This window comes from Schistocerca serialis, chromosome 1 (genome assembly GCF_023864345.2).
Source record: "Schistocerca serialis cubense isolate TAMUIC-IGC-003099 chromosome 1, iqSchSeri2.2, whole genome shotgun sequence".
Classification (NCBI taxonomy): domain Eukaryota; kingdom Metazoa; phylum Arthropoda; class Insecta; order Orthoptera; family Acrididae; genus Schistocerca; species Schistocerca serialis.
The window spans coordinates 904,097,361-904,120,076 of record NC_064638.1 but is presented as its reverse complement, the minus strand read 5'-3'; positions in this window follow the sequence as shown (position 1 = coordinate 904,120,076).

Genomic DNA, 22,716 nt, shown 5'->3' with positions numbered 1-22,716 from the left:
CCACTAGATCTGTGTCCAATCGAGAATGTATGAAACATCATTGGACAACAATCCTAGCGTCTTTCACAGCTAGCATTAACCGTCCCTGTATTGACAGACCAAGTGCTAGAGGCATGTAATTCGATCTCACAAATTGACGTCCGGCACCTGTACAACACAACAGATTAGCATTCTGGCAGTTACACTGATTATTAGTGTACCAGCTTTTCACATTTTCAGTGGCATACCTGGTGCTTTCATTAACGTCGGATCTTGCAATGTCAATCACTTAAATATGTTACCTGGACAAATATATTCCAGAAATTCCATGACTCTACATTAATTTTTTTTTGGTGTTGCAATTTTTTTCCGACAGTGTACTTTGGATCACTTATTGTGAGCCGGCCGGGATGGCTGAGCGGTTCTAGGCGCTACAGTCTGGAACCGCGCGACCGCTACGCTCGCAGGTTCGAATCTTGCTTCGGGCATGAATTTTGTGATGTCCTTAGGTTTGTTAGATTTAAGTAGTTTAAAGTTCTAGGGGACTGATGACCTCAGATGTTAAGTCCCACAGTGCTCAGAGCCATTTGAACCATTTTTAACATATTGTAATTAGGAGTGCACACCTCACTGAAGAGAACCATGTGTAAGAAGCAGATCAATAAATGACATTTTGTATTCAGCTGACCAGTTGTCTGTGAATAGAAACTTTGTTGTGACACTGATAGGAATCCTGCTCAACTAGGAGTATAAATTCTAATCCTCATTCTTTATATAGCTGCGTGATCGATTCTCATGTGTGAGGCTTCCACACATTGAGGAAAATGCAGATTTATATCAAGCACCATCTCTGTTCCCATGTTGGGTACCATAAAACCTCGAAACTTCGTAATTTCCTGGTGCGGGAGGTGACCCCATCTTTCGACGCGCCCCCCCCCCCCCCCCCCCCCCCCCCCACGTCCCGATATTTGCCAGATATTTCATGCAGCAGGTGCGGCCTCTCAGCCCTGGAGCCGGGGCCAGAGAGAACGCAGCGGGCCGCAGCTGCGCCAGGAGACGTGCGTGCGTGCGTGCGGCGCGGCTTCGACGCTGGCCGCGTTTTATGGAGGCCGCGCGCCGGGCCTGTTATTTACGGAGTACTTGAAAAGTTGGGAGCCGGGCGCCTGGCGCCGGGACCGCCATCTGGCGCCATTGTCCCAGCGACATCTGTTGGCGACGCTCCAGCGCTATTAGCACCAGCGCTACGGCACGGTGCAGTACCATAGGATATGGTCATACAGTCCCGTTTCGCAGACGCCTCGACCAGGCGATCACAACATGCCGTCACGCATTACCCCTGTCAATTCCGTTAGGCAACCTGCCTTGCATGGTTGTGCTGCCGGGCTGTCTCTCTCGAACGTTGTGGGGACTGCTGAACGCAGCACTACAAATACTGTAACACTATGGTGCGGGACTCACTGTGGTGATACGATATGCCATGAGACTCACGGTATGACGCAAGCTCGCTTCTCTTTATATGTGGTGTCTGCCCTTGCGGACACATTAAGGCGAGGACAACTAGTTGATCACTTCAGTGTGGATGCACACTAGCTCGAGGGGATCGGCGAAATGCCGCAAATAATGAGGATAATGGGAGGGGCACTACATTAGTAAGTTGAGAATTTTTGTCTGATGGGAGTCGTGGTAGAGTAATCCGTGTAGCTGCGATGACCATTGTGTTCGGATGCTGCAGTGGTCAGTGAATCTGCCAAGTAAGCAGGACATCCAGCTTCGAATCTGAGTCCAACACAAAATTTCAACTTTCCTCTTTGATTTAAATCAATGCCCACTGGCAGCGGGGGGTCTCATTAAGTCATTTTTGTCTTGACTGATACGATTCTCTGTCGTATCGTCGTACGCAACACAGAGTGCTGGTTCCTCCATGAAACGACGAGTGCCCTTCAATAAGTAATGCAATCCTTTTTTTCTTGAAAATTTCGGTTGAAAACGTGCGGAATTTATTTTGGAACATCTTACAATATTCCTGCTTCAGCGTCAGTAATTTCTTGAAGCTGCGATAGGTGGCGACGCTAAACGTAACCTTCAAAATGGTGCCTGGAACGAAGGTGCGTTCCAAGGAGAGAACTGTAATTGGGTATCTTTTAGCGGAAAATCAGAGTATCACAGATATTCATGGGCAATTGCAGGAAGTCTACGGAGACAGTAAACAAAAGCACAGCGGATAATCAGAGTATCACAGATATTCATGGGCAATTGCAGGAAGTCTACGGAGACAGTGAACAAAAGCACACTGTCTGTCTGTCAAAAGCGTCTGTCAGAATCGCAACACGGTCGAGCAGACCTGTCCGATATTCCACAGGCCAGCCAGCTGCGTACTACTGTGACACCTGCAATGCGAGAACCTAAGGACACTCTCCTCTTAGGTGATCGAAAGGTCACATGAAAAGCTTCACTGCTGAGCTGAGTACACAAGGCGTCATCATGTCTGTGCACCCGAGAGGAGCTCACAAAACTTCATTGTAGTGCTCTTCCTCATCCACCCTACAGCCGGGAGCTCGCACCTTCTGATTTCCATCTGTTTGGCACAATGAAGGTTGCACTCCTCGAGAGGCAGTACGTGGATGATGGGTGGGTATTGAGGCAGAAATACGTTGGCTTTGACATCCACCAGTAGAGTTCTAACATTCTGCATGGTGTCTGTTTGTTCTAAGTCGTGTCTCCCTACCACTTTCGCGCAACGACGCTCTGAGCGTGTTTTTTAGGGAATTGACGAGTTTGAAACTGGGACCTGTTGCTGGTAAGGAGACGCCAGACCACACATGACATGTAGAGTTCAGAACAGTTCAGTGAGACTAGCGATGATATAACCAAATACTTAATGATTTCAGCGTCAGCTCCACTGCACTCCCTGTAAAAGAATCTTAATACTAACTAAATTTAGTGGAAGGGATTCAAGGCTTTCCTATTTTTAGTTAGCTGGTAAAATAACGTCGAAAAAGCAGTTAAGTTTACCATTGGAAATTTTATTCTACTCACAAAACATTGTTTATAAATTGCACTATTGATAAAAAGAAATGTTTTAATACAGGATGATAAAAACCAACTGCGTTCAACAAAAATGTGAACGAATATTCCCTGAATGGGTTGCCAAGTTCTACAATGGATCAAAGGATGAACTATGCCATATCACATCTATAATCTAGGTTTAAATTAAGTTTCACAAAAGAGAAAACTATCAACATGGTCTACAGTGACCCTCAATTATCTTTAATTACTTATCTAACTTGTCGTAAATTACAGTGGCTGATGTGGCTTCTCAATAATTATACAACATAAAAATCATTGCGTTTCAGATTTCAACTTACGTAGAAAATGTGAATACCATGAGCTTCAATTGACGATCGACACTAGTATTATGTAAAAAGGGGATGTAACAGATGAGACTTCTGCAGTTCTGAGTGAAGCCTTATGCACTCAAAAATGCGGCATCACATGCGTTCATTACCTTGTCGGTGTTCGTCATGGGGTGGCGGCCGGCGCAGCTCCGCTCACCTCGCCGTCTCGGAAGCAACTCTTTTCTAACATCTCCTTACTACAATTTACCGAACTTGGTTTAAAAAAAACTGTCTGGCTGTGTTTTCATCTGACAAATCAGGGTCTCAATGTTAACCTTAAGCTCTGCCTACAAAAATTCTGTCTATCCAATGAGAAACGTTATACTTTCCGTGGTGGGGCTATATTTTTATAGTTTGCAACGTAACAGAGACGTGAAAAAGTCTCACGCTAAAATTTGCAGCTGGTGTGGCCCTTTTAGTGTTATCGTAAAATCTATACTGTTCTTCTGGAGGGCTCTAGCTTTTAACATGGGCTGGGGGGGGGGGGGGGGGTGGTCCTAGAGGTTACTTTTCGTGGTGGGGCAATGGTTTTTAGATTTTCAACGTAACAGGGACGCGAAAATGTCTCACGCTAAAACTTGCAGCTGGTGTGGCCCTTTTAGTGTTATTGTAAGATCTATACTGTTCCTCTGAAGGGCTCTAGCTTATAACATGGGCTGGGGGATGGTCCTGGTGGTTAGCTGGCGACGTGGATGTCCGTCCCTTATCGTAGGGCCTTTTAGCTTAACACGGTTCTGCTCTCGGCTTCTGTTCTCGTTTCTCCCCTCAGAACTGCGTCTGTCTCACGGTGGGAAGGTATGACATGCATTTAGGCATTCTTGTGTTAGACTGTGGTATTCCATTTGCTCATTCGTTACTCGTATTACTTTGGTTAATTCAATGTCACGATTTATTCGGAGCTATGTGACATACTACTGGATTTGCTTCTCATGTCAGGGTTTTCATGGAAGGTGTTGGATTTGCCTGAGTGAAAGCCTGCGGTCAAACAGGCTGTCCCATTAATGTACGAGGGCCCGTCGTGTTTAACGGCGATTATGTTGTAAAACAGGATCTGGTAGCCAAAAGAGTGGGAAATAATATGATTTGCTGGAATACTGAGTAAAGCCAACCTGATTACAGAAAATCAAAGTGTTGCATTACTTATTGAACGCCCCATATATTTTGGGATACAGATGCAGGGAAATGTTAAGTCAGCTAATGACTTATTTAGATGAAGCAATCCATCTCAGTAGTTAATTTGTTACTAAGGCTTGTACTTCTTACGTAAAAAGTTAAAAGCCACTGCCTTCGGATTCGGGTGGCTTCTTCGCTATGCAACGTCTCTCATTGGATTTTGGGGAAACTACTCAGCGGTAAAAGGAACTGATATTGTTGCATCGACATCTGCATCTATATCCGAACTGCGCAAGCCACCTGACGGTATGTGGAGGAGGGTACCTTGAATACCTACATCGGTTCTCCCTCCTATTCCAGTCTCGTATTGCTCGTGGAAGGAAAGATTGTCGGTATGCCTCTGTGTGGGCTCTAATCTCTCTGATTTTATCCTCATGGTCTTTTCGCGAGATATACATAGGAGCAATATACTGCTCGACTCCTCGAAACTTCAACAAAAGCCCGTACCGAGCTACTGAGCGTCTCTCGCTTTCGCGATTACAAAGATATCCCGTAACGAAGCGCGCTGCTCCTCGTTGGATCTTCTCTATCTCTTCTATCAACCCTATCTGGTACGGATATCAAACCGGTGAGCAGTATTCAAGCAGTGGACGAACAAGTGTACTGTAACCTACTTCCTTTGTTTTCGGAGTGCATTTCCTTAGGATTCTTCCAATGAATCTCAGTCTGGCATCTGCTTTACCGACGATTAATTTTATATGGTCATTCCGTTTTAAATCACTCTCAATGCCTACTCCCAGATAATTTATGGAATTAACTGCTTCCACTTGTTGACCTGTTATATTGTATCTAAGTGATAAAGGATGTTTATTTCTATGTATTCGCAGCACATTTCACTTGTCTACATTATGATTCAATTGCCATTCCCTGCCCCATGCGTCAATTCGTTGGAGATCCTCCAGCATTTCATTACAGGTTTCCATTGTTACAACCTCTCCATATACTACAGCATCATCCGCAAAAAGCCTCAGTGAACTTCCGATGTTATCCACAAGGTCATAATATATATTGCGAATAGCAACGGTCCTACGATATTCCCCTGCGGCACACCTGAAATCACTCTTACTTCGGAAGACTTCTCTCCATTGAGAATGACTTGCTACGTTTTGTTATCTAGGAACTCTTCAATCCAATCACACAATTGGTCTGATAGTCCATATGCTCGTACTTTGTTCACTAAATGACTGTGGGGAATTGTATTAAACGCCTTGCGGAAGTCAAGAAACACGGCATCTACCTGGGAACCCGTGTCTATGGCCTTTTGAGTCTCGTGGCCGAACAGTGCGAGCTGGGTTTCACACGATCGTCTTTTTCGAAACCCATGCTGATTCCTACAGAGTAGATTTCTAGTCTCCAGAAAAGTCATTATACTCGATCATAATACGTGTTCCAAAATTCTGCAACTGAACGACGTCAGAGATATAGGTCTTTAGTTCTGCACATCTGCTCGACGTCCCTTCTTGAAAACGGGGATGACCTGTGCCCTTTCCAATCTTTTGGAACGCCACGGTCTTCTAGAGACCTACGGTACACCACTGCAAGATGGGGGGGGGGGGGGGGCAAGTTCCTTCGCGTACTCATTTGAACCATTTTTTTCTACAGAACGATCTACATGCAGTCTTCCTCTGTGAAACAGCCTTGGAAAAAGACATTTAGTAGTTCGGCCTTTAGTCTGTCATCCTGTGTTTCAGTATCATTTTTATCACAGTGTGCCGGCCGGGGTGGCCGAGCGGTTCTCGGCGTTACAGTCTGGAACCGCGCAAACGCTACGGTCGCAGGTTCGAATCCTGCATCGGACATGGATGTGTGTGATGTCCTTAGGTTGGTTAGGTTTAAGTAGTTCTAAGTTCTAGTGCTCAGAGCCATTTTTTTTATCACAGAGTGTCTGGACATTTTGTTTTGATCCACCTACCGCTTTGACATAAGACCAAAATTTCTTAAGATTTCCTGCCAAGTCAGTACATAGAACTTTACTTTCGAATTCGTTGAGCACCTCTCGAATAGCCCTCCTCACACTACACTTCGCTCCGCGTAATTTTTGTTTGTCTGCAAGGCTTTGGCAATTGTATCTTGCGGTCTGATATCACAATCTCATAACCTGTTTTCTTTTCACTTCTGCGCATAGTTATTGTAATACTTTGGAATTGAGTAAAATACAGTGCTTATTTTGAAAAGTGTACAGCATATAGTTGAACTGATGACCGGTTTATGTTTGAAGCATTTTAGATCATACAGTGCTGCATACCAAATGCAGCTAACATACTGAAATTGTCTTTAATGCTGAAAGGAGAATATCGAGTAAATACGTGATATACTTTGAAGTGACGTTTCACAATTTAGGCTGTGGCTGTCTACTGGGTATTGTTATATAGCTCCTGTGGACACGCGAGTGTCTCACAAATAACTGCCATGTCGCATGACCTTCATTGCAAACATGTTATATAGCATATCGTATCGCCTCACTGAGAACTCTTCCTAGGAAGTACAGCAAATAATAAAATTTTACTTACTGTGCATATGCAATACAGGAGGAAGAATACATGATTAAATCTGTTAGTGATTTGAGGATATACAGGGTGTGAAATTCAGTACTCAGAGCTACCACCTAATAGCAATTACAATTCTAACTCATCTGGGCAACAAATTGAACTGAGCTTGGATGACAGATTCATGTACGTCATTTCGTTCTGTTTCATCTTTACGTCAGAGTTCATCAATCATACACGCTGGTCAGTAGTGGGGTACCAGTCTCATAGCAACCTCTGACCAGATATTTTCATTGGAAGAGAGATCAGGAGAACATGCTGAGCAGTGGAAAGCTTGAACATCCTCTGATTCAAAGTAGGTCAGGACAGTGGCGGCAACACGTGGTCTTGAGTTATCGTCTTCAAAGATAACATCACAGAGATCTTGAAATTAGAGCATGGCCACCAACCTTAACGTGAAAGAAATGTAACGGCTGCTGTTCAAACAACTGGCTATGCGAAGCAGAGGTGATCGCGTTGTGTGCACAGTAGAACCTGTGACAGCGCGCTCTAGTTATTTTCCTAAACATTCTCACTCAACTCAGTAAGCTGCTCAAAATCACTGCCTGCTCTGAAGCAGCGTACAAAATTCTCCAGCCTGAAAAATTGTTTAAAAGACTTGCTGCTCAGTAGGTGTTAGCAAAGTACATAAAATTTTCCATCTCATAACTGAGAAGAGAGTGCATCAGCTCAGACGCATACTAAACAAAACATCAAACCTTCCCTGAAGCTTCTGCGCTGTGCTATAAACTCAGGAATGCGCTTTGTACTAACAAGTCCGCCCTAATAAACGATTCCAGATATAAAAACAAATATTCAAACGAAGTTTGTCCCATAGCATTCACTCACACAACACATTCAACATTACTAACCAACTTAAGCTTAAGAACAGAGCTCGCCACTTGCTGTCCATAGAATCGCAACTTTAACCAGTCGATAAACAGTTTCAAAGCCCACACTAAGTTCATCGGTTTAATATGTTCACCCTGTAGCATTAAGTTCACCAAGTTCTCGAAATACGTCTTAATAGCATGTCAGGCTGAATTTTAATTTATTGGAAGAAATAATTCTCTCTATGAATCCCAAAGTTTCGTGAAAGTCATTTCCCACTGTAGGGGAGGCCGGGGCACGTTGGCCATAGGGGCAGGATGGCCCAGTCGAGTTAGTTCGTACAGTAGACGCTAGATCGTGCTGGGAATCAATCAGCAGGTTGGTAGCACTGTCCCACTCCCTCTACAGGAGCAATATGGTCGGCGGAGCAGTTTTGGACAAGTTGTGTTGATTAACTGTTTTTGTGCGTGTGTGAGTAAAATTCTACTCTTTGGTTAAATGTGTGATATGTAAAGTTTGCTTACTTTAGGCGCAAGAGGTGAATAGTATAATTAAACGTCGTAGCTTAAGGATTATTTCTATATGGCTTAGAATCTAAATTGCTTCAGTGGGTTTTGTGACGAATAGAGTTTCCTGTAAACATGGCGATGGGGCAGGCTGGCCCAGAGACGACAGGGCACGATGGCCACCCGGGCCAACCTGCCCCGTCCTATACATTTTTTAAACTCGATGAAAGATTTGTTATTTTTAATGATAACAATATTTATAATTCGTTGAGTTTATGAAATTATTAACATAAATTTCGAAGTTAAACATATTTTGATACGTTTCAGAGGACAAAAGATCGTCATATTCACGAGATACAAAGCGTTTTAAAAAGAAAACACCAACCTGTAAGTTTTGTTATAATCTTAAATAGCGATCTGAGTAGTCAGAATCTGGTTCATTTCTTTGTTTTTAGATCATCAGAGTTACGGCCTTCGTTTAAAGCATTTATTTTACCTATAGCAACATAAAAAAGGTGCGAAATTATAAAAAAAAGTGAATGAGGAATGATTTCTGAAGATACGATGCTAAAAGCAGTTTTAGAAGTAAAAGTAAAGGGAAGATCTGTGAGGGCTACTAGCGAGGTATTTGGGATTGCAAGAAAAACTTTGGGGAGGTACTGTGCTAAGTACAAACAGACCTCATGTCAGCCAACACAGTCAATTGAACTTCAGGAAACTGAAACTGAACCTCAACCCATGCCAATGGACCAAAACCCCTCAGCCTGGAGGAGTCCTACAAATACTTAATGACAAAACGAAGCCTTGGGATAAATTTGGCTATGTTAAAAGATTTCAGGTATGAAATGTTGTTAACTAAAATTATTTTTATTTGCAAAGCTATTTTTCAAATTCCAATGTTTTTTTCTCTATCCCTGCGATTGTTATTGTGTCTATCTCTACGTCGTCTTGTGCACTGTAGGCCTACTGATTTGTCTCTCTCTCACACAAACACACACGCACACACTCGCACATACACATACACACACATGAAAAGAGAAACTGTGCGTATATGGGTAACTTAACTAGAGCTGTTTATTTTCAAATATTTAATTTCGAACAAGAAGATATGCTTGAACAATACCTCATGAAGGCAAGTGACATGTATTATGGTCTTTCCCCAAAAGAAGTCAGGCGGTTTTTTGTATAGATATACTATTGCATGCAACAATAAAATACCCCAAACATGGACCGAGACCGAAATGGCGGGAAGTGATTGGTTCACAGGATTCTTGAAGAGGCACCCTCAACTCTCCATTCGGACTCCTCAAGCAACTAATTTAGCCCGGTGCACCAGATTCAACAAGCATAATGTAGGACTGTTTTTTTAATAATCTCGACATAGTTTTAAAAAATTAAAAGTGACCCCTGCGGACATCTGGAACATTGACGAAATTGGAGTAACTACCGTCCAGCGTCCTGATCGTGTAGTCACTCGAAGAGGTTTTCGCCAAATAGGGCGAGTGACATCGGCTGAGAGAGGGTCACTTGTGACGATCGATTTTGCAGTTAGTACGTTGGCTAATAGTGTGCCTCCATTCTTCACCTTCCTGAGGGTCAACTTCAAGCCTCATTTTTACCCTTGACGGCCCGATTCGGTGTGATGGAGCTGCTCATCTTTCGGGATGGATGACGGAGACAAACTTTGCAAATATATGAAACATTTTTTTCTACACGCTCGCTGCTCAAAAGAACGCGCTAGCTTGGTTTTGATTGATAATCACAGTTCACATCTCGACTCTGAAGTTCTTGATTATTGTAAAGATATTGGAATCACCTTTCTATCTTTTCTGGCGCATTGTAGCCACAAGCTGCAGCCTTTAGACAGATGTGTTTATAGGCCATTAAGAAGTTCGTGAACTCAGCATGTGATGCATGGGTTACCAATAATAAACGGCCTATGACTATTTACGATATCCCGTGTATAGTGCGAATAGCACATCCAAATGCTGCAACTCCCAATAACATAACCAGTGATTTTAAGGGATTGATCCCTTTAACAAAATATGCCTTCGTACACTTCGGATAGGCCAGACCCAAACAGTGAAAACAGTTCAACAACTCGAGCTGAGATAAACGTAAGACCGTTTCCAACTCCAGAAAAGGTCAGACCTTTTGAAAAAGCAGAGCCCAGAGAATGTATGGGAGCAGGGAAAAGGGAAAGAGTTTATGCCATAGTGACAGACACTCCAGTAAAAAAGCCCTCGAGGAAGAACAAAAAGATGCAAAAGAAAAGAAGGCGAAAGCATTGGAAAGAAAAATTAAGTCACAGGCTAGAAAAGCACTTTCTCAAAAATAGGAGCAAAGGTAGAATGAAATTAACTAAATCAACTGCAGTGGGCCTAAAACGCAAGAAGAAGCCAATGGAAGATGACGATAATGAATATGATGATGAAGATGAAGATTCACTGTGCCTGAGGTGTCTCAAGCCATTTTCAAACAGTCAACCTGGAGCACAATGGATTCAGTGCACAAACTGCAAGCGTTGGGCTCATCAGACATGCGTGAAAAATGAAATCCGTAGACTATTTTATGAGTGTTGTAGTTGTGTTGATACTTTGGATGTGAACAGTGATTAAAGTTGATTGGTTTGTATTAAGACACTATAATTCCTAATAATTTTAAGCTTTCCCGTTGTCATAATAAAATGTTAAGCATTTAACTCAATATTCAACTTGATTTGATGTACATTAAAGTATGTTTCTTGATAACTATTCGTTTTATTTTGATATCCTAGAGTTATACTAGTTTAACGTATAAAAGTATTACATGGGTCAACTTTCTCTCGGTCGCCCATAAGTAAACCGCGGTTGTGGACTCCATCACACAGGCGAAAAAAAAAAGAGGTAAAATGTTGGTAAGGGGTGGTATTACGACCTTCCCATGGTGTGACACGTCCACGGTGGCGTTGAGCAGTATTGTGTTGAAATATGGTGACAGTGTGACATCCTTAACTCCCTTTAAAGCTCAGATGAACTTCCTAACTGTGGCCTTTTTGCGCATTTGTCGACATCTTGTTGTTTGAACCGGAAGGTGACGTCGAGGGCGCCATGCTCTTTCTCCATTACAGAGAAAGATTGTAGGCAGCTTTCAAACGTACCCTGTCGGAATGGAAGACAGTTACGGGATTTTGAAAAAGTGATTCTTTAATTTTGTAGCATAGTGTAACTTAGGGCTACTACGGAAAATCTCATCCTTATCTCTCTCCCCCCCCCCCTCCCCCCCAACACACAATATTATCAAGACCAGGATGATGTTTGATTTGTATTTCGTGTACCGTAGCTTCACAGTTACTTGTCTGCAAGACTGCGTCTGCATCCCTCCATAATGAGTGAGCTGTTGGCGTCAGAAAAGGAATAAGATGCTAGCATTATCTATAGCAGAGCTTTGGTGAAGGATTATGCAAATAAAATGACATAAAGTGCAAAAGGATATTGTGAAACGACAATGAAATTTTTCTTGCTAGAACTTAAATCGTGAATTTAATGAACCAGTCGCACAAGCAATAATTCAAGCGCAGATCTCGCAACCACCAACTAAGTACAAACCCACAACTATAGATCGGCTTAACTGTGATTTTATAGTCCATCGAACATTAACACATCGAATAAAGATGATTAAGAAAGTCAGTTCTCCAGCGAAACACGCACTGGTTCCGCAGTGCAGCTGCGCTTGCTTGCCACCTTACCGTGAAGCGGCCGGAGGAAGTCTTATTATTGCATGTTTCTATAAGTTTGTGTCATAAGAAAACATAACATTTTCTTCCTCCTATTAAACGAGAGGTGGGCTGAAGGCAGTTAGCAACATGCATAAGAATAACGAAAGGTTTCTTTAACAACTCAATTATTTGCAGCGTCATACATCGAACGTGCTCGAGACGGTTTCTCAGGTACTTACCTTGCAGCGAACGACAGTGCCTGCTCACACAAAGGCATTATCCCGGTAACGGCCAGGGAAACTGGCGTCAAGTTGCTGGCCTACAAACAAAGCGAAACAGGCCGTGTGTCTCGGCACAGGTACCAAGGGCAATCCAGTACTACAAACATCGACTGTGAGAGAAGGGGAGATCTTGATTCATCGATAAGCTAGGGAGCGATGGTACGCTACAAATACACTACCGCTTTTTAACAAATGTTTTATTATTACTTAAATTTTTTGATAATATTTGGAGAAGAGTAGATTTAGATAACGGAGATATTGGTAGGAACGTATTAATTTCTGGTTTATCTACCGTGACTAGACATTCCAAATGAATTTTTTAACCGTAGATCCCTGTCGCTATGTTAGGAACACAAAGGGCAAAAACAGTCGTAAACTGTGTGAAACATACGGTAATGAAAAATATCCGACATCAGTATTGAAATCTTAAATCTTCCTTGATTTAGGAAGTCCACATGAAAGCAGTAGATGGTATGTTAACGGTTTAAACATATTTAAACATTTTCAGACAATGCAGTTAAGAGTCCATAGGAGTGTCTTTTAGTGCACATAGAACCAGTTATTCGTAGTGCTACACCGTTACTCGTCTTGAAGCAGCAAACAGAGACGATTCTGTTACTGGAGTATCGTTCGAAGCTATGCGAATTATATGCTAACATCTGCAAAGCTATTGCAGTGATATACTACTCGATCTTGCCATTCAAGCTATTAGACTTAGCAAGGCCCTCTCAGACAGCGTTCCTAGTGGGAAGGTGTCTTCCCAGAAAATATGTAAAGAGCGAGGTGACCACATTGCTACACGAGTCAATTAGCGTTCAAAATTCGCTATTAAAAAATCATGAATGATATCGAAGAAGCAATAGGACAATAAGAAGAAATTAGGATCCTGTACATCACGCACAAAATTCTTAATACTGAGAAGGTTCCTCGTGTGTGGAATCTCTCTTGTTACATGTACCTGAGACTGCTGTTAATGTTAGAAGGAAGTGGTGGAAATTCTTTGCGCAGTAGGCACTTCATTCCATTCTAGACTTCAAGATTACAGCTATGGTGCCTCGAATTTGAAAATCATTTTTGTTTTTTGTAATTGAATGCCCAGTACTGTTTGGAAATTAGCTCATAAAACACCGCATGGGCTCTGCACGTTGCACTTTCGTTTGCGACGTAAGTTAGAGGAAAATTCATAGACACATTTAGTTGAATAACCGTGAAATGAGCCTTACATCTAATTGTTGCGGTTGCGTGGCGTAAACGCAATGATAAGCAATGACCAGAAAAAACAAACTCGTTACGATAAGCGTCCGTAACTAAGTCTATGTAAAGCACCTATTTTCGCACCACAAAATCAACTATGCCATTGTAAATTACTGTCATTGTAAATATTTCTCACGAAGATGGTTTGACAGTACAGAGTACCACAGCTTTCCTTTATAACATGATTTGAGTATATGTCTATGTTGGTTCGTCGTCAGGCCAGCTGAAACTTCAATCATTTATTGTACGCTAACTTGTTTCGATGTAAATATAGTCTTCTCCAGGTCTACAGGCTCCTGTGAAACAGAAATGTTGCACTAGCTGAGCGAGCAGTTGACCCTCTGCGAAGAAAGGTATTGACGTCAGACGCCGCTGGACGTGGAGCAGTGGTCTGGCGGTGAGCTGCCATGCGGTATTTGCAACTGCGTGAGTTTGCAGCGTGAGAACCGCCGCAGTTCACGCATTTGCGGGCTGCACCTCGTGGTTTGGGGCAGCTGCCGCGCACTTTAGACACGCGGCAGTGTTCGTGCAACCACTCGCCATGTGCCCCAACTTCTGGCACTTGTAGCACTGGACGGCTTCCAGTGCCCGCCGTTTGCGTTACTGTTGCGGCTGGCGTTTGCGACCGCGGGTGCTCCCCAATGCTTCGACGAGCAGGGCGAGCGCAACTGTCAATTTGCTTCCCTTGCGTCCATGCATTGCGAGACGGAGCGGAGCGGCGTGGAGGTGCGCGCGCGATGGCATCCTGTGCTGCCTTGACAACGATGACACCTCCGCCAATGCACTGTCCTTTTATAGCTTGTCAATGCGATGCTACCGTTATCTCTATATGTGAATGTTGCCATCCCAAGACTTTTGTCACATCAGTGTACAGTATCTGAAGGAGGAGTGCTTGCTGGCGAACGACCAGCAACCAGCAGGACGCATACATCGTGGAAGAGTAGGTGTAGTTGCATATGAAGGGACCCTGATTGTAATACAGCTACGAGAGCTATTGGGAAAATAAGATCCGATCGGTCGCAAATAGTTGTGAAAATCAAAAATGTTTTATTTGCGACGGTCAGCTAGAACTTCCAGCTACTTCTATATGAAGTCGCCGCTCAAACTTAGACATTTGTCGTAGAGCTGTATAAACTTTACGATTCCCTGTCGTAGCAAATAGCCGCATTTGCTTTTCACGAATTTACTACGCTATTTTGCAGCTCGTTGTCTGTGCCAGAATATTGTCTTCGTAGCCATTAATGTGGGCAGAAATGAAACTCAGGGTTGTATTGTGGATGATCAATAACGTCCCATCGACAATGCATCTGGAGCGTCTTCATTGTCCCTGCAGAGTGCAGCCGAAAATTGTCGCAAAGAAGGAAACACATGACAGTTATATTATGCAGGCTGCATGACATCAGGTGAAACCTCTCACCAGGCCCTCATACATGGGGGGAAGAACTATTTTCTAGATATCTTTACGAGCTCACTGTGCTCTCAGAACTGAGAAGAACGGCGTGGCGTGATCGAGGGGCGTATTAGAGACACTGCCCAACACATCTATGTATTGCTTCATCGAATTTTCACTATGGTTTCCACTTCGTAACACATCGGACCTCACTTTCCGAATAGGCCTTGTAGTAGCACATCATCTGTCAGAAAATGTGTCGCTTATGCGCAACTGAATTCCAGCAGTCTTACAAACCAATGAATTCCATTTCATTTTATCCATTACTAGACGGAACCGTGATCGAGGTTGTAGCTTAACAGTTTAGGAGAAAATTGTGGTTAACGACCCTTATCTTAAAATCGAAGGAACTTCAACAACATTTGGGCTCGCCTGGGTAAGTTCATGTTTCCTTAGTCAATTTTAAACATGCTTCCATGAAGGCATTGGCTGTCTTGTGTCATAGCAGGCTAACTGTTTTAACACTCGTGCAAATTAATTTTGTAACAATAACAATTTACTCACATTTTTCATCTCTTAGTTGTCATTTAACTGGATCTTACGGTATAGTAGGACATATGCTATGGAAATGGTTCTACTTCTTTTGTCGTACAACTTCGCAGTGATCGAACGGATCGAATACCTTTAAAACGTGAACGTTTAATGTAATAATATTCATAAACACACTATGTGATCAAAAGTATCGTGACACCTGGTTGAAAATGACTTAACAATTTCATGGCGCCCTCCATCTGTAATGTTGGCCTACGCTTAACCTCGATGACAGTTTACACTCTCGCAGATATACGTTAAATCACGTGCAGGAAGGTGTCTTAGGGAATGGCAGCCCATTCTTCACGGAGTGCTGCACTGAGAAGAGGTATCGATGTCGCTCGGTGAAGCCTGGCACGAAATCGGCGTTCCAAAACATCCCAAAGGTGTTCTGTAGAAGTCAGATCAGGACTCTGTGCAGGCCAGTCCATTACAGGGATGTTATTGTCCTGTAACCACTCCACCATGGAATGTGCATTATGAACAGGTGCTCGATCGTGTTGAAAGATGCAATCGCCATTCCCGAATTGCTCTTCAGCAGGTGGAAGCATGAAGGTCCATAAAATATCAGTGTAGCCCTTTGCTGTGATAGGGCCACCAAAAACAACAAGGGGTGGAAGTCCCATCCATCAAGAACACGATCACACCATAACACCACCGCCTCCAAATTTTACTGCTGGTACTATACACGCTGGAAGATGACGTTCAGCGGGCATTCGCCATAGCCACACCCTGCCATCGGATCGCCACATTGTGTACCGTGATTCGTCACTACACACAACGTTTTTCCGTTGTTCAACTGTCCATTGTTTTGGCTCCTTACACCAAACGAGGCGTCGTTTGGCATTTACCGGCGTGATGTTCGGATTATGAGCAGCCGAGCGACCATGAAATCCTAGTTTTCTCACCTCCCGCCCAACTGTCATTGTGCTTGCAGTGAATCCCGATGCAGTTTGCAATTCCTGTGTGATGGTCAAGATAGATGTCTGCCTATTCCTTATTACGACCGTCTTCAACTGTCGGCGGTCTCTGTCAGTCAACAGACGAGGTCGGCCTGTACGCTTTTGTCCTGTGAGTGTCCCTTCACGTTCCCACTTCACTGTGACATCGGAAACAGTGGACCTAGGGATGTTTAGGAGTGTGGAAAACTCGCTTACAGACATGTGATACAAGTGCCACCCAGTCACCTGACCACATTCGAAGTCCTTCAGTTCCGTCGAGCGTCTCATTCTGCTCTCTCACGATGTTTAATGACTACTGGGGTTGCCGATATGGAGTACCTGGCAGTAGGTGGGATCACAATGCACCTAATATGAAAAACATATGTTTTTGAGGATGTCCGGATACTTTTGATCACATAGTTTAGTTCATACTTCATAACCATCTGCTACCTGGAACCTGTGCTGCTGATTTAAATCCGTTGTAACTTAGACTACATCAAAGTATTCGCCAAAGCATATAGACGTGCAGTATGCGTTTTGATACGTGAATTAAGGAACGTGTCCACGTGCTCATGTGACTGAACGTCGTCTCCTTACTCAGACCACCTCTTTGATTGCTCGTTGTAGCCTCTAATGACTTCGTTACGGCAGCATCGTGTTGACCTAGTGGATTTGTTCAAACACGTCGATGAAACCAGAAGGTCAAATTTTGGTGAATGAGCGATGAACAAAAAGATGCATCATGTATGAGCTACTGTTTTCAATTCGAGTGATAGGAAGAAGACATTATAGAAGTCCAGCATGTGATTTCCGAGTTGAGCTGCTAAATATGGTGAATGGCGGTAGCAGTGGTGACTACGATGGTGATCTCAGAGTTTACGTCAGAGTTGGTGATCACTCGCCGTAATTCGTACCACCCACGCAGCTTCCGGCTGTGGCTGTGCCAAGCGCCGGCGTTCCTCGGCGCGGCGCTGCGTCATGGGCCGGAGCGCATATTTGCTCTGGGGGGTGGCGGGAGTGGGGACGAGGGCGGGACGGCTGGTAATCGCGTTCCATCGCCGGGGGATTTGTAGAAGCGGGGGACGAGGGGCGGTCGTAGCGGCAGTCGGGCTGTTGACTCAGGGTCTGGGGGCGGCGAGTCGCCGGCGGCAATCTGCTTCCGTGCCTCGGGGCTGCAGCTGGACTCCGGGTGTGGCCGGATACTCCGCCCTCACGTGACGCGTTACCGGAAGCCTTGCCAGCGCTGCAATATTTGGGAGGACAACTTCGTAATAGTTACGATGTCTAACGAGTACTGAGGTCGCTGATGTGGAGTACCTCGTAACTATTCACCATACGGCAGTCAACATGGCGCCAAGAATCTTCGAGTAACCTATTAATGGAGTACGTTAATGATGGTGAAATTTTGGGAACTGAATTGCAGAATGCCGTATCAGACAGATGTACACTGTCGATACATTGCTGCTGTAACTGCCGGTCCGGAGCCGTCGCTAAGAGTGCAGTTAGTGGTGTTCCAAGTTCAGTATAACAGGAGGAACCAGTCTGATGGAACTTACAGTAGTATTGTTGGTGTTGCATTCTTTATTCCAAAGACTGGTTTGATGCAGCTTGCTACGATAGTCTATCCTGTGCAAACCTCTTCATCTCTCCTAAGCTACTGCAGCCGACACCCATTTTAACCCGCTTTCTGTCACCGAGTATTGTTCTCTACAAGTAAATTTTATTCCTCACACATCCTCCACTACCACAATGACGGTTTCTTCGACCTCCGTATGTGTCCTATCGAGTGGTTGTTTCATTTAGTCAGGGTATGTCACATGTCTTGTTCTCAGTATAGTTCAGTAACTCTTCACTATTTACCTGGAATACCCTACTAATTTTCTACCGTCATTTGTGGCACCACATTTCTAAATTTTCTGTTCCCTTTTTGTCTGAACTATTTATCGTCCACGTTTCACATCTGTACATGGTTGCACTCCAAAATAATCTGCCCAGATAACAAATCGCGTATCTTCATTCTTCTGTTTTCAGATCTTACAAATTAATTATTCTAACATTATGTGATTTCCAATATGTGAGTTACTGGCTATTTAACGGCAAGGTACCACATTTTAGTCAGGGTCCAGCCAAGGGTGTTGATCCGTAAGGGGTATTTACTTTTCAAAACTCTAAATGCTCACATAAAACTTTAATTATGATAAAATTTTAGGAAGGAACATTGTTAGGAAACTAAATAATGTGAATGACAATGAAAATTTCATTATCTCGTGTGACTGAAACGCTTTCGTACGGTCAGAAATGCCGCAGAATGAAATCTGGCTGAAAAATAAGGTATGCAGAATTCCTTTAGTCTTTGTAGCAAACGCCTTGTGAGGAGTAATAAAAGAAGATGCTATCAGTGGCAAGATTATGACGGATGTCGATTGGTACACTATGTGGTCAAAAGTATCCGGACGCCTGGCTGAAAATGACTTACAAGTTCGTGTCGCCCTCCACCGGTAATGCTGGAATTCAATATGGTGTTGGCCCACCCTTAGCCTTGATGACAGCTTCCATTCTTGCAGGTATACATTCAGTCAGGTGCTGGAGGGTTTCTTGGGGAGTGGCAGCCCTATTTTCACGGAGTGCTGCACTGAGGAGAGGTATCGATGTTCGTCGGGGAAGCCTGGCACGAAGTCAGCGTTCCAAAACATCCCAAAGGTGTTCTGCAGGATCCTGGACAAGACTCTGTGCAGCCAGTCCAGTACAGGGATGTTATTGCCGTGTAATCACTCCGCCACAGAACGTGCATTATGAACAGGTACTCGATCGTGTTGAAAGATGCAATCCCCATCCTCGAATTGCTCTTCAACAGAAGGGGCTTAAAATATCAATGTAGGCCTGTGATGTGACAGTGCCAAGAAGAACAACAAGGGATGCAAGCCCCCTCCATGAAAAACTCGACTACACGATAACACCACCGCCTTCGAATTTTGCTGCTGGTACTATACACGCTGGAAGATGACGTTCACCGGGCATTCGCTATAGCCACACCCTGCCATCGGATCGCCACATTGTGTACCGCGATTCTTCACTGCACACGACGTTTTTCCGCTGTTCAATCGTCCAGTGTTTAATTTCCTAACACCAAGCGAGACGTCGTTTGGCATTTACCGGCGTGATGTTCGGATTATGAACAGCCGCTCGACCATGAAATACAAGTTTTCTCACTTCTCGCCTAACTGTCATAGTGCTTGCAGTGGATCCCGATGAAGCTTGCAATTCCTGTGCGATGGTCAGGATAGATGTCTGACTATTACCCATTACGACCCTCTTCAAATGTCGCCGGTCTCTGTCCGTCAACAGACGAGGTCGGCCTGTACGCGATTGTGCTTTGAGTGTCCCTTCACGTTTCCACTCCACTATCACATCGGAAACAGTGGACCTAGGGATGTTTAGGAGTGTGAAAATCTCGCGTATGACACAAGTGAAACCCAATTACCTGACCACGTTCATTGTCCGTGAGTTCCGCGGAGCGTCACATTCTGCTCTCTCACGATGTCTAATGACTACTGAGGACGCTGATATGGAGTACCTGGCAGTAGGTGGCATCAAAATGCACCTAATATGACAAACGTATGTTTTTGGGGGTGTCCGGATACTTTTCATCACAAAGTGTACTTGTATTGGTTAGAGGAATTGAAAAACTAAATATTGTATTGCAAAGGACACTCAAGTACTGATATGAATTCAACTGATAATATAACAGCGATGAGCAATAATGTGAAATGCAGTAGAACAAATAAGTTATTGTAGCCGTATGTCGTAGTGGTAGGCTGTAAAGAAAGAGTGGCACCGTAAGCAAGTTTGCCACATAATGGCCACCTGTCTAGCATTTGGTCGTTGAAGATTCCTCAGTAGAGTACGAGTGAAATGTGCTAGGTTCATAAACTAGATAAGTAACACTTGGTTTATAATTAGAAAAGTAATTGTGAACAGCTATTGGAAAAGATAAAGTAGAGGTAACTATTGCGCTTGTTCTTAAAATACTCTCGAAATACGCGTCACAGGTAATGACTGGCGTTTCATACTACGTGAACAGCGTTTGTTATCATGTGTCAGAGACATTTGCTTCTTGGGATTTGAAGCAGGGCTTAACATCCTTCACTGTTTGTTGTCAACACAGAAATGTTGACTGTAAAAGAATTTTGCCATATTTAAGAAACGTAAAAAATTAAAATAGCATGTTCGGCATCATAAAGCCATTGTCAAAGACTCTGTAGACCATCGCCTAAAGGAGATGTATGTAAGCTGAATTGCGTTGTCGTTGATCAACACTTCCGCCATGATCATCTCACACCACTTCTTCTGAATGGTGTGTTGCAGCACTCAGAAACGGGGCATCCGCAAGAATGCTTGTTCCGTCCCGTTGTCGTAAAATGACAAATTTCCATAACTCCCTACAGTAGCCATAAAGGGCAGCCAAAGGAAAACGACAAAGGTGGAAGGAATGCAGGTACCGTCAATCGTTTCCAAAACTGTTAATAAATTTGTCCTACTTCGAGACATTCATGCTTTCTTCTTTTTCTGTTAGCATAAGCACTCTTGTTAAACATCTGTGCCTTAGATCCATTTCTGTACAATCTGTGTTATCTAAGATGCTGAACTTACTGTTTAACTTAATCTGGCGGTAGCTTGCTGTTATGAACACAATAGTACACTTTTGTTCGTTATCTCAAGGTACGTAGCTTAGATGGGTTTTACCCAGCTTTTGAGACGTATCTCTGGATACTTTTTCCATTGGATTCGGCATGAGAATTCTATTGTAACAATGGGATTCATAGGCCGTGTCATCTGAAGACGCCTTATTGCAATTTATACCCTCGCTCATCCCAGCAACAATAAAGTTGGGTTTACAGTCGCCATCTGGCTCTTCCTCGATGCATCTTCCACTACAGCAGTTTAATGGTAACTGCAATCCACGTTTGACTTTGCATATACAGCCACAACACTGGCTTATCACAGACACAATCAAGCAGTATGTTCAGAGGTAAGCTGAAGCCAAGGATTCTCCATTCAAAACACACAAGTGAGTTGATAATGAACCAGATCTCCAATGCAATCGCCGATAGTTATTGTAGCTGTTATATATCACGCTAGAAATCGTTCTTGCAAACAGAACCCAAGACGGTCTGCGGTACACTAATACGAAAACTGCGAGGGCTGACAAACATTAGTTTCTCAAGTTTCTCGATCGACAACAAATGGACAGAGTATGGGTTGGTCGGTAGCAGAAGCCCCGAGGGAGAGTATTTGGGCAGCAGTTGTTTGGGGGGGCGGTGCGTGTCAGCCGCAGAGCCTTGCTTGGGTAGGAGCGGGCGGGTCGCATCTGGCGCCCTTATTGTGTGCGGGAACTTGTTAAAACTTGGCGACACCGCCCAACCGCGGCGCCCGTCCGGGACCAACTTTTATTGAAAGCGGCTCGCGCTGCGGCTATAGGTCTCCCTGCCCGCCTCTCGCTGACACCAGCAGAGGAAACCTCGCCGAACACGGACGCTTTCGCAGGTTTCACTTGCGTTATTACAGTAGAAATCTGCTACCGTAACACGGTTGTCACACTGAAAGATAAGCTACATATCCATTAGGGTTAGCCACATTAATGCAATCTAGTTTATAAAATACTTACTCTGACTTCTATAAAACTGAGCATATATAGTTTTTACAGTCTCATATACTGTCGTCTTCATCGCATATTCCCTATCGCACATCATAACTTTAGGAAATGGCAGTCATTTAGAGGAGGTGGTCCGAACACTGTTCCCGCGAACGCCATCTAGCTCCCTCACGGGCAGCCGCAGGATGGATAGGCTACCCGACCGACACTGAGTTCATGATCCGTTCAGCACTTGAGCAGTCCATTTTTCCAGCCCTACCTGCGGGCGCTCGGCCGTAACATATCATTGCGTGTGATACGGCCAGGCTCCCTGACTGCCCTAAGATGAGCTGCTGGCCTAACCCAGTATAGTTTACAACTGTGCGTGCGGGCGCCAGGCTGTCCGCAGATAGGCCCTTGCGGAACAACAGCCCAATCTAGATGAATCGTGATAAGTCCCAGCTGTTCTGATTTTACGATCTGTGATACCTTTTTTCTTTTTGAACCTGTCGTATCTACCT